The sequence below is a fragment of the Rhinoderma darwinii genome, chromosome 4, assembly GCF_050947455.1.
Source record: "Rhinoderma darwinii isolate aRhiDar2 chromosome 4, aRhiDar2.hap1, whole genome shotgun sequence".
NCBI lineage: Eukaryota > Metazoa > Chordata > Amphibia > Anura > Rhinodermatidae > Rhinoderma > Rhinoderma darwinii.
In genome coordinates, this window is record NC_134690.1 from 335,954,917 (window position 1) to 335,967,463 (window position 12,547).

At 45.5% G+C, this 12,547-nt stretch overlaps 1 long non-coding RNA gene across 1 annotated transcript in view; it reads left to right on the forward strand.

The window, feature by feature from the left end:
- Positions 1–7,277, forward strand: part of LOC142759992 (uncharacterized) — a 36,226-nt gene extending 28,949 nt beyond the window's left edge. Inside the window, exon 2 of the long non-coding RNA XR_012883226.1 lies at positions 7,079–7,277. This is a non-coding gene — a long non-coding RNA (uncharacterized LOC142759992). The remainder of the gene's footprint in view (positions 1–7,078) is intronic.
- The last annotated feature ends 5,270 nt before the right edge of the window (positions 7,278–12,547 follow it).

Consider the following 12,547-nt stretch of genomic DNA (forward strand, 5'->3'; position numbering starts at 1 on the left):
CCTCGTCAGAGGGAGGCGGAATAATAAAACCGTAACCAAAACCCGAACTAATCAACTGAGCCACCTCCTTATCGGGGTACCTACTTAGAAAGGGGACCATCTTTGTGAGCTTCACTGGAGTCTCCCCCCATGACCAGACGCACCGCTTGTCATCTCCCTTTCTTAAAACATTTTGACGCTCCGTGCGATTGACCGCTGCAGTGTGAACAAACGTGCTTAAATTTACATGTGGGTCCAAATTTAAATCGCCCCTCGTTAAACTGCCAACACGTCCCAAGCTTGGAACCTGAGGCCTGACCTGTACCACTGGAAGTTTCCGTTCCCGCTCCCGGGAAAGGACTGACCCTGTTTAAAAAGCGCAGTCACTTCCAACCACAAGGCTATATCCTTATAACGAAGCCACGCCTGACCCCTATACGCCCTATGCGCTTCCCCCACAGCGTCTAAATCACAAAAAAGAGCCGAACTGTTGTCTGGCACCTTTTCTCCAATAACACTCGCCAAAATCGCAAAAGCCTGCAACCAATTGACGAATGTTTTTGGGATCAACCTGTACTGCCTTTTCTCTTCGTAATCTTTTTTCGTTTTGTCCCGCTTGACCTTATCTAAATTAAACTTTTCCAGCGGGAGAAGGGAAAAAACGTCAACATACTCATGCTCTTTAACCTCCTGCTTCAAATGTGCCCCTAACGAGCCCTCATGGCATACATACACCTCCCCTTGCGCGCATCCAAACGCACCGATCCACGTCCTGTGGCGGCTCCGTTTGCACCGATACAGCCACTGCGTCCACCGCCCCACCGTTTATTGCCACCCTGTGCTGAAGAACCGGCGCGCTAATTGAGGAACCCGCCCACACCGCTGCCGGCCCCCCTACCGCCTGCTCTTGTGAAGGAGCTCCCCCACCAATTCTTTCAAACAACCCACTAACTCCGCCAGACTATGCCCCCCCATGTTCGTTTGTGACCCTGGGACCGCTGACCCTCCCCGTGACAACCCCCTGCGCGACTAAATCCGAACCGACACCCGATATCAATAAAGCAGGAAAAGGTAAAGTAGGCGTCAACTCAAAAGGCTGCCCAGGGGCTGTGAACCCGTCATCCGGACCCGCATGTCCACGTGTAGAGGCCCTCTGCTCACCATCTTCCAATGATCAGATCCCACTCTGGCGCTGTCCGCATTGGCAATGTGGGCACGGGGAATACATTGCGTCATCCTGGTGGCTCCGCTCCAATTCCTGCGTCCTCTGGCCTACTTGGTACTTGGCATCACTCCCACCACAGACCGCATCCTGTGTCCTCCGATCACGCCATCCTCGACCGCCATCACCCTGTTGCGCCTAGCCGACCCTCTGGCTGGATCATCGCCATCCAGGGTCGCTGAAACACTTCCGCCACGGACAGAAGATGGAGGGGAGTGAAGGCTGCATCCTTCCTGAAGTTGCCGCCGGGAGCCGACGCCCAGGAGTCTGGCCTGAAGGGTCCACAGAGGGGCTCCTCTTGCGTCGCCAAGCCTGCTGGATCACCTCCGGACTCAGGCTGGCTCGAGCGCCTCATGCTGCACGTCGCGCCGGAAGTGCCGGCCACCTCCTGCGTCACATGGGAGACGGGCACTCCTCACCTCCCACCCGACCCCCTGGAACGCCGACTCTGTACCTCCGACTTCTCCTGCAGTGATGAACTCGGCGGTGCGATGGAGCGCTCCAGGCCTGCACCCAGAGCCTCTGGTAATTCCTGCCCAGGAACAGCAGCATGGCCTGCAATCAGCACCGCTACTTGCGCCCCAAGCTATCCAGGACCTTTGGACGCAGCAGTGATCCGCAACTGCTGCAACACCTCTTCATCAGACGCCATGTGGGACGAGAAGAAAGAGAATATGTTCTTCCTTTTGTGTCCTGACGAAGAGAGGAAGGAGGACCACGAGAAACCAGGTACATCCCCTTAACACTCCTCCACTTCACCCAATAACCCTCCTACCATCCCTGACCCTAAATTCCCATAGGCCAACCAACTCCCTATCCCTCCCATCTATTTAAGTCATCCGCAGCAGACATTCTGGCCCACCACAATTTTGTTTCTTGTCCGGAATTCCCTGCGGCACATAGGGCGAATACGCTTTGTTCTTTTACGCAGTATATCAGCCCTGTGTGAACATACTCTAAAGGGTATGATTGAAGTCTGGCAACAATACCGCACACAGCATACTCGAAATGACGCTACGAAAACTACAATGTATGCCTATGGGAAAAATATTCTGCATTGTATTTCTCGCAGATTTGCAGATATATTTCTTTAGCTCTTGCATTGCGAAATACTTTTCCCAAAGGAATACATTGTAATGTTTTGAGCAGCGAAGGTTTACACTGCAGAAATACAATGCAAGTACGCCACCTGTGTGTTCTTTAAAACATTTATGGTGCAGGTTTTTCTCAGTTTTTTGAGTCAGAACCAAAAGTGCTTCCAAATATATAAAGATAAAAGACTTAGGCCTCATGCCCACTTGTTATTTTCGTCAGGTTGCTATCCGTTTTTTTAACGGATAGCACCCTGACACATTCATTTCAATGGGGCCATGCACACTTCCGTTGTTTTAACGGAACCACGTGGCCGTTCCGTCAAAAGGTCCTACATCTGTCCGATTTTAAACAGTCTCAGCCTTTTCATTGATTTGGTCCGTGAAGCAACAGACTGCACATGGAAGCCATCTGTGTGCGGTCCGTGTTTCACGGATCTGTCATTAACGTCCGTACAACGGCCAACCGAAGTGTGCATGAGGCCTTATGCATCTCCCTTATTTTGTATCCACTCCTGTGTTTGAAAAAGGTATAAATGGTGATATTCACTCACCACAGGGATTGTTTTCCACTACATGATTGAGAGCGATCTGCAACAGGAACAGGTAGGGGGATAATCATTTAAAACCCCAAATGCAACTACAGTCCTTAATATTGTCAATATACTTAAGATGGGACCCCTACAAATATGAGATTCAATATACACTCCTTCAATTCTTAGGGTATGTGCACACACACTAATTACGTCCGTAATTGACGGACGTATTTCGGCCGCAAGTCCCGGACCGAACACAGTGCAGGGAGCCGGGCTCCTAGCATCATAGTTATATACGATGCTAGGAGTCCCTGCCTCTCTGCAGGACAACTGTCTCGTACTGTAATCATGTTTTCAGTACGGGACAGTAGTTCCACGGAGAGGCAGGGACTCCTAGCATCGTACATATGTATGATGCTAGGAGCCCGGCTCCCTGCACTGAGTTCGGTCCACTACTTGCGGCCGAAATACGTCCGTAAATTACGGACGTAAATAGTGTGTGTGCACATACCCTTATTGTATTTTGTGGCAATTAATAATTTTTCATTGTAAGGACAATCCATAGAGTCCATAAATTTGGAAACCTACATATCTTTCTACTACAGAGGATGCAATTACAATTTTTCTTTTTTGACTATTATGCATGTACTTCGTTCTAACTATTTTATATTGTGCTTAAGTAAAAGTTTTATATTTTATGATAAACTCCAGTCCAACTTCAGTGATTTTCACTCTTGTGTCTGGCTCAAAAAACTTAGGTAAAAACTGCATCACAACTGTGTGTATGATCTTGGTCTAAGGGGCTTTTCTCAAAATTATACAATGGCCTTTTACTAAACCCAATTTCCTTATTGCGTGGGAGAAAGAGCTAAATATGACATTCACCCCAACAACAATAAAGAGGAGTCTCTCAAACTCAAATGGTTTCTCCCGCTGTAAAAATACAAGAGAATGCGTATAATTCCTTTTTCAGACGAACACGTTTCAAATAGGCAGTGAAAAACAGCCTGTTTTTCACGGCTGATTTGCACCCGAAGGGACCCGTTTTCACGGAACCCTCATAGACTTGAGTCTATTGAGGTATCTATAAAAACGGAAAAAAATAGGACATGTCCTATTTTTTCATGGGCACTTCACAAGGTCTGTTAAAACAGCCCCATAGAAATACATGCAGGCGTGTGACGGCCGTTAAAAAAAACGGCCATAACATGGCCGATTTATATGCTCATCTGAACAAGGCATAAAGCAACAAGGACATGGTATAAAACACCCGCCCGACTTAAATTGATGAACATTTCACAGGATGATAGATGCTTTAGGATCCTTTTCACACATTTGGTTCCACTGTCCAATAGTCCAGAAGTTCTTGAATAAAGCTGGGAATCAGATTAAACAAATATGTGCATGCAACATCTGACTTTCTCCTGAATTAATTTTATTTTCATTCCCCTTTCCTCAATTTAAACCATCTAAAAATATACCTCCTACCATACACCATACGGGTATGAACACACAGGACGTATACGCTGCGTAAAAGTAAACAGCATATCCGTCCTGGAAACTGCTGGAAGACAAAATTGTGGTGCAGTTTTTCGAGCATCATGTCCGCTGTGGAACTAATGCAGGAAGAAAAAAAAGCTTATACTTACCACCCATGCGTTGTCATTGCAATGCGTCCCTCTCTTCTGAGCACAGCCAGCCTCCTCGGATGAAGCTGTAGTCCATGTGACTACTTTTGATTGGCTGCAGCAGTCACATGGGATATGAAAAGTCATCCCAGGAGGCCGGGCTGCGCTCAGAAGAGAGGTTTGCATCGCAATGATGACGGCCGGGGGTAAGTATAATTTTTTTCATTATTTTAAAATAATAAAAAAAGCTTTTTTTTTTTCTTCTCGTCTGCGATTTTTTGCAACGGAATCCACAACATAAAGTCACAATGGCCGCTATTGTGATGTCACAGTGGCCGCTATTGTGATGTCACAATAATCACAAATGTGATGTCACATTGGTCGCTATTGTAATGTCACAATGGCCGCTTTTGTAATGTCACTATTGTGATGTCGCTATTCTGATGTCACAGTAGTTATTATTGTGATGTCGCTATTCTGATGTCACATTAGTTATTATTGTGATGTCGCTATTGTGATGTCACAATGGTCGTTCTTTTGATGTCACAATGGTCGCGCTTGTGATGTCACAATGGTCGCGCTTGTGATGTCACAATGGTCGCTCTTGAGATGTTACAATGGTCACTATTGAGATGTAACAATAATAGCTATTGTGATGTCACAATGGCCGCTATTCTGAGGTCACAATTGCTGCTTTTCCGCTGCAATAGTCGTAACACATGGCTCTTTGTTAAAGGAACAGTGTCATCACAATTTTTTTTTTAATATGTTAAAGATATTAGTGCTTTATTAAAAACGTTTATATTTATTTGTGTGTTTGTGTTTTACTTTTTCTTATTTTTACACATTTTCTTCCCTATGGGGGCTGCCATTTTTTTTCCCATTTCTGTATGTGTCGATTAACGACACATACAGACATGGAATACGGCAGCCACAGTCCCATAGGGACTGCGAACGGGGCCCGTTCCATCCACTAACATGTACGCCGTCTGTGTGGGAACTGCGCATGCGCCGCTCCCACACAGTCCAATTTGAAATGCGCGCCGTCCGGCGCCATTTTCCTGTGGACCGGAAGTCGCGGCCGGACAGTAAGATTACTACTTCCGGTCGCGGCTTCCGGACTTGTGCACTTGGACCAGCGGCAGCAGACGGAGCGGACGGGCCGGAGGGAGCCGCGGTGGCAGGAGCAGGTAAGAGATTTCTATGTATGTTCGTGTTTGTGTACGTTTACTACTGTATGTAAACCTACTACACTGTGTGTTAGCTCAAAAAATGGCGACACACAGTGTAGGAGGTTAGACCGTTCAAACCCCTCGTTTATCCCGGCACTAGCCAGGATAAAGGAGGGGGGGGGATGCTGAGAGCTCACTAGAGCGAGGGCTTTTTACCCAATTTTGCAATGCTGCAATTTTGGGAATAGCTCCATCTAGTGACCAGCAATGGGAAATATTATAAATTAGAATTAATTTATAATATTTCCTGACTCGTGAAAAAAATAAAAAAAATTTGAACAATGTTTAATCACCTACACACTAAATGTTTAATTAAAAAAACAAAAACATGTTTTTCTGGCAACACATTCCCTTTAAGGGTTTTACTTCCTGATTGATTATGGGGAAAACCTGCAACAGAAGAGCAGCGGTTCCGCAGCATAATGTCTGTGGTGAAAGAAGTGACTTCCCCCGTTCCTGGTGGAATTGCCCCCTAGTGTACAACTTCTGGAAAGCAAGATTCATTCTAGTATCTATAGTTGCATAATGCAAGATTCCCCCATCTCTGGCACTGGCCTGGTGCTTTATTGGAATCTTAGATCTTCCAAGAAATGTCAGAACCGTTATCGGTCATATATTGATATCGGCCAGAGTTAGGGCTTATTCAGACGCACGTATAATACGTCGCACGGACATATGTTAGTCAATGGGGCCGTTCAGACTGTCAGTGATTTTCAAAACTCACGACATGTCCTATATTTTTCACGCATCACGCACCCATTGAAGTCAATGGGTGCGTGAAAACCGCGCTCGGCACACGGACGCACTTCCGTGTGCCGCTCGTGATGCGCGCTACAGTAGTCAAAACTATTTACAGACATAAAAACAAAGTGTCAAAATCACGCAACCACGCATCATATGCTGCTGACACACGGAGCTTTTATGGACCTTATGCACGAGCAAAACACTGCGTTTTTTGCACGCGCAAAACGCACATGCTCTTGTGAATCCGGCCTTATATTTGTTATGATATACAATCTGATAGTCCACGGCTATGCATATTGTTATACGGTTTCTCAAAAAATTTCATAAAATTTAAATTTGAAAAAAACAAAATGCACATCACTGGGACTTTTTATGCTTTTTAAAATTACCATATATAGCATGAGCACTGTACAACAAATCGCATGGGCACTGTAGCATATATAAAATTATCAGAGTTACAAGTTAAATAATGTTTAATGTTATAGGTTTTTCGTGTTTTTTGAAGCGCAAAATTTCCTCCCTTAAACATTAGGGAGCAATTCACGCACCCCAAACACGGAAAACACCCCTCCTTTTGAGTAATAATATAAGATTGAGATTCTCTCTTAGCCGTGCCCATATCTTATTTCAACAATTTATCTTTTAGAATACAAGAACATCGATATGAAAGCAACAGAGGACATTCGGGTATATTCTGCAAGCGTCCCCCCAAGATGGGCCAATGCTTGCGAATAATTCCTTGAATAGATTGACTGAGGTCATTATATATTGAAACAAATGTTATTCTATTGAATTTATTGTCTTTGTGAGAGACTCATAATAAATTGCACAATCTAATCCTTTCACCCTTCTCCTACGTATGTTTCCATATCACCGATATTGAATAACCTCTATCCCAAAATTGAACTGAAAGATAAATATACATCTGGGTCAATGTCATTAAGAAAGATATGGAATTCCTCCAATTCCCTCTCCATATTAAGAATATATTGTCTATGTATTGCCACCACCTCAGACCTTGTCTGAAGTGGTGGGACACATAGATGCATTCCTCTTACACTATAGTCATAAAGATATTACCATAGGTGGGTGCGTCATATATAATATCCACTACTTCTAAAGCCAGGACTAAATGTGCCAGTCTAAAACCAGTTAGAAATTCACAGTTAAAGAGGTAAATTGTGGTTTCTTACAGAAGAAACACTATGATAGCGTGCAACAGTAATCTTTTCTCTTATTCATTGACTGCTCCGTTTTAGGAAACTTTGTAGACTCCAAGGTTAAAACCCACATGGATACACATCCATTGTATCTTAAGGCCAACGCCTTAGCCACTCAGCTATCCTGGTGTAGTATGCTGGTGAAAGCCTGTGCAGGTGAGCGGCAGTGCAGGTGATGAATACCTATTCAATATAAGCCATAAGCATACGCCAAAAAATTATGCGTCCACAAATCACAACACAAAAATTGAATACCTACAATGAAATGTGAGGACATATAGGATATCCAAAACTGAATTAACGACACACAGCACAAAATTTGTACCATGAAAATGTAAAACAAACTTTATTACAATGCACATAACAACATGTTGGCCATCAAAATGATAAAATCAATGATACAAGCAATTAAAAGGATAGTGTGGAGATACAATGAGGACAAATCCAAATGACATGCTAGTACAATATAAACGTCATGTGATGTGGTAAGGTACAGAAATCAACATCCAAAGGAGGTATGTCACAGGCAATATTATAAAGAAAACAGGTCATGAATGGACTATAAACCAGACCAGAAGCACAAAAAAATGTGCATGGATATAACAATAATTAATCAGCTAGAATAGCATAAATAACATATGGAAAACCAGAATCAACGGCTCATGGAACTGTACGAACCCATAGATTGCATGATAAGTCACACAGAAAGTGTCTCCACACTAAACGCCCCCGACGCGCGTTTCGCCGTCAGCTTTCTCAAGGGGTACAGAAGAAACACTATGATAGCGTGCAACAGTAATCTTTTCTCTTATTCATGGATTGCTCCGTTTTAGGAAACTTTGTAGACTCCAAGGTTAAAACTCATACCAGGAGTGAACCCACATGGATACACATCCATTGTATCTTAAGGCCAACGCCTTAGCCACTCAGCCATCCTGGTGTAGTACGCTGGTGAAAGCCTGTGCAGGTGAGCGGCAGTGCAGGTGAGTCTGATGAGTTTGGAGAACAATGAAGTACGTCCTATTTTGAGCAAAAATTCAAGCGGTATGAACTGTAGAATATTGTGGAATTACCTCACTATGCACCATGTTCTGGCTTTTTTGAGGTTGGGTTATTCAGAAGCCCAAACTCATGGATACGAATTGAAAATCTGCTTTATTTTTGATATTGCCCTGAAAAGTCATGTATTATATTTTGTGGTTTTCTAGGACTGTATCCAATTCCTTTGAATCTCTTTAATGCCAAGACAACATTAGTAAAGTCAATGTTACAGCGATAGTTAGTGGGAGCAGTCATGTAAGCAGACGTCCGTGCGTCCGTTTTCACTCCCGTCTCTTCCCCCTCCCTCTGCAGGTGTGTAGCATGTGCAACTTGAATTCTGTGATGCCATGCAGGGCTCTGAGTGCAGCTGTGCCACTGAATTTCTGACCCGCCGAGCTGTGTAAGGAGATCTCCATTCTCTGCCTTATTCATTATGCCGAGCACGCTGTATATGCCTGTGTGGGTAAAGTAGTTGGCTACTTACAGCATCAGGCTCTCACCCTTGTTTGCCTTTGCTAGCATGCAACATCATTCGCACGGTAAAGGCTCTGTCTCTCTATGGGAAATTGTATGACAAAGTTCAACTGAATGGCCCCCCTCTTACGCCCCCTCTTCTTGGGACCAAACTTCTTAACGAGAGCAGGGGCATTGAGGTTCTCCTCCGGCTCCCAGGACCTATCCTCAGGACCAAAGCCTCTCCAGTCCACCAAATAGAAAGTCCTTCCTCCTACACTCTTGCAGTCCACGATCTCCCTCACCTTGAACACATCAGAAGAACCGCTGGGAGCAGTTGTGGAAAAGGAAGTCTTGCTGTAGCGGTTCAGGACCACTGGTTTCAGGAGGGACACATGAAAGGAGTTGGGTATTCTGAGGTTAGGAGGCAGCCGCAGTTTATAAGAGACAGGGTTAATCTGTTGCAGAATCTCAAAAGGACCGAGGAACCTGTGAGCAAACTTGTATGAAGGCACCTTCAAACGAATGTTCCGTGAGGACAGCCAGACTTTGGTACCTGGAAGATACTGTGGCGGCTCTCTTCTTCTTGTATCCGCTTTTCGCTTCATGCGATTGACAGCCAGCAAAATAGAGGACCGGGTCTGTTGCCAGATTTGCAGAAAGTCCCCAAATGCAGAGTCAGCAACGGGTACCTGAGAAGTAGTAGACACTGGAAGAGGGACTCTGTATACAATGTAAAATGGAATGGAAGTGGTGGACTCGCTTGTGTGGTTGTACGAGAACTCGTCCCATGGAAGAAGCTGTACCCAGTTATCATGCTGTAAGGAGATGAAGTGACGGAGATAATTGTCCATGATCTGGTTGATCCTCTCGACTTGCCCATTGGACTGGGGGTGATAGGCTGAGGAAAAGTCCGTTCTCACATCCAGGAGCTTACAGAGAGCCCTCCAGAACTTCGAGGTAAACTGAACCCCCCCCCCTGATCGGACACAGCGTGAAGGGGTAAGCCATGCAAGCGGAAGATGCGCTGAATGAAGAGACTCGCCAGTCGGGGAGCAGAAGGTAGGCCGGTCAGCGGGATAAAATGTGCCTTCTTCGAGAACCGGGTCCACCACCACCCAGACAGTGTTGCATCCTGCTGAGGGCGCAGCTCACCCCATCCTGATCTACACCAACCACAAGAACCTCACCTACGTTCAGTCCGCTCAACGACTAAATCACCGTCAAGCCAGGTGGTCGCTGTTCTTCACCCGTTTCAAATTTGTGCTCCACCACCATTCCGCTGACAAGAATGTGAGGGCCGATGCCCTGTCCACGTCATTTGAGACGGATGACCAGGTGGAGTTTCTTCAAACTATCATAGACCCGTCCTGCATTATCACTGCCAATCCTTTGCAGGTTAGAGACATCCCTATGTCATATCTATCTATCTAATATCGATCTATCTCACATCTATCAATCTATCTTCTAATTGTCATATCTATCTATCTATCTATCTATCTATCTATCTATCTATCTATCTAATCTATCCACCTATCTATTCATCTAGATAGATAGAAACATAGATAGATATGACATTCATAAATAGATAGAAATATATATTTTATTATTATACCCTGTTCTCCCTCTCCTGACAACCTGCCAAGAGAGGGAAAAGTTAGAGAGGGGGGGGGGGTGCTGCGTGGGAGGGGCCTGGGGGGTAGTCGAGCGCGAGGGGGGGGGCGGGGGATCGCCGGGAGGGGGTGCTGCGACGATGGGAAAAGTGTAGTGATTATTGTGATAGTTGTCACAATGATCACATGCTCAGAGACCTCAGTGATTCATCTCTGGGCAGAGCTCCGTGATGTCGGCTGTCTAGAGACTGCTGTATCACGAAGCAAAATGCCACTTCAGACCGGCAAACAGGCTATCTCTGCAGGACGTTCTGGAACGGCTCTGCAGAGTTAATTAAGGACCGCCAGGTCAATGTGCGGTCAATGTGCGGTCCGTAAGTGGTTAAAGGGAGTAGGCTTAATTTCAGCCAATCATTTACAATATGACAATGTAACGTCCATGGCTGCGGACCGCCATTCAGACTTACCATCTGACGGCTCTGGCCATGGACGTCTGTGTTCTCGGCTGCATCTCCCTCCAGGTAGACGTTGGCACTCCGTTCCGGGTTCTGTGACTGTTTCCTGCAGGGCGACCGCGCCCGCGCGTGCACGGCCTTTAAAGGGCCAGTACGCGTCCAGTTGTCTATAATCAGTAATTAGCCCAGAATGCTGCTGGGCTATAAAAAGGGCTCTGCCCACTTGTTCCTTGCTTGAGCGTTTTTGTATACGTAAGGTTTGTATTGCAAAAGGTCTCCCAGTGTTTTCTAGTTCCCAGAGTTACCCGTTCCTGCTGCCTGTACCCTGTATGCCGTGCTATCGTGCCTCTGTGCCACCTACTGTGAAAGTCAAGTCGTGTCTTCCGCTGCATCTACTGTGCCATCTACGGAGAAAGTCAAGTTGTGTCTCCGCCACTGTCTACATTGCCTCAGGTACCCTTTCTGAACTATAGACATTGCTTTTGTACCTAGTTGGCCAACTGCTATTCTGCTATGCGGTATGGCCCAGTGGGTCCGCACCCCGCGTCGTGACAGACAATAACTGATTCAGCCAATAGCATACAATGAATGATATTTCATATTGAGCCAATCACAGACATACAATACATTCCAAATGTAATATAATTCTCATGAAACTGGACGTCAGGTTTGCAGCTGGCTTATGTCTCTTGGCAATAATATAATAGATTGTTCTTCTATATATGTGGGAGTTTTGGGAGTTATATTCACATATATAAATATGTTGCGATAAAGAGAAATAATTGCAAATGTGATAACTTTATGTCTGGGCGTTCAGCCAGACTGCTAATTGCAAGGTTACAGGAGAAACATTCAAAGATTACATATATTTCTCAAAATAGAAGGGGGGAAAGATCATTACAGGTGGAGTACAAAATACATCTCTGCATGATTCGGCATCCTGCTTGATAATTCAGAATGTAATTTAATACAGAGTGTAATGGCAGGGGGTAGGGAGACGGACAAGTGAGCCCTAATCTACCCGCCACTCTGTCCCTGCCTACTTGCAACGACCCGCCCTAGGCGACGGGGTACAACTGGGCGGCGGTCCCTGCGCTCAGTAAGTGCACGACAAACACGACAAACATACAAGGAACACAAGCAAGGAAAAGGGGCCATTGCCCACGGCAACACCGTGAGCAACCAGAGTGGTGAACAAGCCGAGTCAAGTCCAGGAGTGTGCGAGGTACCAAACGAAAAGCAGAAGAGTAGTCGGTAAGCCAGGGTCTGTATGGAGCAGGATCAAAAATAGCAGGAGCTGTAGCTGGGCCAGGAAACCACAAGGAGGGAAACA